Source organism: Adiantum capillus-veneris, chromosome 2, assembly GCF_014529385.1.
Source record: "Adiantum capillus-veneris isolate H3 chromosome 2, ASM1452938v2, whole genome shotgun sequence".
NCBI lineage: Eukaryota > Viridiplantae > Streptophyta > Polypodiopsida > Polypodiales > Pteridaceae > Adiantum > Adiantum capillus-veneris.
The window spans coordinates 161,185,030-161,188,515 of NC_140932.1; positions in this window are offsets into that span (position 1 = coordinate 161,185,030).

Genomic DNA, 3,486 nt, shown 5'->3' on the forward strand with positions numbered 1-3,486 from the left:
TTTTCAAGTGCTTACCCTTTTGTCTAGTGACTATGTTTGTTTATCATAAAGATAATGCTCACAAAATAAAAAGTCTGAGAAATTGAAGCCAGGAACATAACCAAAATGAGACAAGATTTTCATTCCCTTTTGAGACATATGTCCTAACCGATGATGCCACAAAGAAACACTTGGCTGCTCGATTACACAAATTACATGGTTTTTAACATTGGATACATGTAGCAAGGTTCAAAGTCCCAGAATTTGAAACATGTGCTACCACTAAAGAACCTTTGGTGATCTTCCACAAACTATCACCAAATGTGCAGAAATATCCTGCATCATCCAATTGTCTTGCACTAATCAAGCTTTTGGTAAGCTTCACCACATGTCTCACAAATTACATGGTTTTTAACATTGGATACATGTAGCATGGTTCAAAGTCCCAAACTTTGAACCATGTGCTACCACTAAAGAACCTTTGGTGATCTTCCACAACCTATCACCAAATGTGCAATTATATATTGCATCATCCCATTGTCCTACACTGATCAAGCTTTTGGTAAGCTTCGCCACATGTCTCACATTCTTGAGCATGAATGAAGAACCATTCTAAAATTTCAGGTGCACATCGCTGACACCAACTATGTCGCAAGCAAAATCATTGCCAAGACGAACACGACCTTTACGGGCTGCATCATATGTACAGAACCACTCCCTGTGAGGAGTCACATGAAACGATGCACCTGAGTCAAGAACCTAATCTTGTAAAGCATAGTCGTCAGTGGAAACCAAGAAAGTTGAATCCATGGCAGATGTGAGATAAATGTATCCATCAAAATCTTCAACAATAACATTGTTGATCTCTTCAATCTTTGTACTGCTTTCTTTAGTCTTGCCTTCTTTCTGCTTCTTGTCTTTACATTTCTCTTGTTTCCACTTTCGACGGTCTTTCTTCATGTGACTTTTTTTGGCCACGTGATTTGCTACAAGATTTTGCTCTCTGATTATATTTTCCCTTTTCCTGGGATCGACCAAGAACAACAAGAGCATTTCCAGTACCACAAGAAGCATCAAGATTCTTCTTGTTAACCTCTATAGTAAGCAAACTGCCCTAAACATCAACACAAGCTAAACCATCAGGAGGTGACAAGTTACTTATGGATGTGCAAAAAGTATCCCAACTTTCTGGCAACGTAACTAGCAAGAACATTGCTTTGACCGAATCTCCAAAATTGACTCCCTCCGTAGAAAGCTGATTGAAAAATTATGTTGAACTCATTGAGATGGCTGCACATGGGTGTGCCCTTATCCATCTTCAAATCAACTACCTTTTTCAGCTAATGAACCTGTGACGCTACACTTTGCTTCTCATACAGGTCACATACTTCTTCCACAACTCATAGCTAGTCTTTTCCATGTTCACATTGAAGTACACACTCTTTGACAAAGTCAGCATGATGGTGGACCTAGCAAGCTCATCCAACTCCTGCCAATCATACTCATCCATATCCTCAGGCTTTATCCCCTTCATCTTTATCGATCGGATCTACTTCTTCTGTACTAAGACATTGTAACTTTTTTCCTTCCAAAATGGGAAGTTAGTGCCATCTAACTTCTAAATGTTGAACAAAGAGTTCTCCAATGATGAAGCCATCACTCGATAAGGAACAAAATCCGTTGTACTAAACAAGATGATAGAAAACCTGAATTTTTTTGGCAGAGTCTCCCCTACAAAACTGCCTTCTGAACCCAAAACAAATGTGTAGAATGACTGAAACACTGATCCAAGTGGCTAAGCTAGCAAGAATCTAAAAAGACAAAATCATTGTCAGTGTCTCCAACTCTAGGAGAGTGTCCCTGACCAACTAAACATTGTCAAACGCGTAAACATAAAGATGACAACAATGCCAACAATGGCGGGTCAGCAGATGCACACCAACACTGCACTAACTGTATAGACATACATCCTATGTTGATGCCGAAACTATGGGGATGTTGGGGGCTTGCTCCAAAACTTGTATCACCGAAAGGATCGCCACATTTGAGAATCCCCCAGCTTAATAAAACCTTACCCCACGACATATTTCCATCACAATACATATACCGCATAAGATCTTACATCAACCACTGAGTGGCTTAAAATGGTAACCATCTTTTTGCAACATTTGTCAGCCTACTCAACGTCCTCTTCCTCATATGTGTATATATTTTTCTATGCTATTAAGTTATCTAGAGTGAATTCCCCCTCTTCGTTTAACCTTTGTGGCGACACATACATTATACTCTTCCCAAAAATGTCACCTTAGTCATATATTTATATTACCACCCTTTTCTTTTTTGCTTTGTAAATAGAATAAGCATACAGTAACCAACTATATACCCCAAACTTTCTTACCTCTTGTGAATTAGTAGTAGAAAAATAATATATCCATCTTCCACCCCATATAGACATATTCCCATAAAAATCAACTCTCCACTTGTCTTTACCAAAGATTATGGTCCCTCTCTACAAGTCTTCTATGCCCCCTACATAGGTGGCCCAATATCTCTTAAGAATATACATATAGTTTCTCTCCTTTCAAAAAGACTCCAATTGTATATTCTTTTCACAAGCAAATAATATTGGGCCCTCCTCTATTTGTTTAAGCATCATAGCCTTTTGAAAAAGCATGATTCCCCTTTGATGCATACAAGCAAAGGGCCCATACAAGAAGACTTGGAAGCAAAAGGTTCCCTAGCCTAGTGTGGACCTTCCAAACCGAATTCCTTGGTGCATGGGCGTGAAGAATAGTCCAAATTCATATCAAACATGTTGAGAAGGTCAATTTTGCCTTTTGAAGTATGTCATTCCGAGCTACATGTAAAAAGTTATGGTCAAAATAGTGTAAATCTGTCAGATTCGCAGCAAAAGGGAACTGTAAATCAAGTAAATAAAGAGGGTGAGATCTTATTTTTCCCCTACTCATCTTCTAAAAGAGCAATGAGTGTTCAAGGTCACTTGCATGTGGTGGGACCAACCTAAAGATGCTTTCTAAATGCCAAGACAGACAAGTTGAGATACCCCGCAGGAGCCACCCGTAGGGCCTCATAGTGGGGCCCACCTACATTATGCACCCCTATGGAGCCTTCACGGTCTAAAATGATATTTTTGGTGAATAAATAGTCCCTTTTATGTCCAATATTCAATGAGTGGTCAAAGGACACTTAATTAGGTCTAATCACTTACTCTAATTAAGTGTAGCATAATCCCACTCCTACACAACTATAAATAGCCCCCCTTGGAGAGACTCAAGGACACACACCTATATTTTCAACTTCATGTTGTTTCTTGATCAATAGTAGAGAAAACCCCAACTCTCCCTCTTTCACATCCTCCCTCCTAACCCTCCTCTTTGGAGGAAGTGAAACTCTATTCTCCACTCTTTCCATTCTACAATCTCTTACTCCATCAACCCAATAAATCATTTGTAGCACCTCAATAACTTGTAAATACATCATGATCTC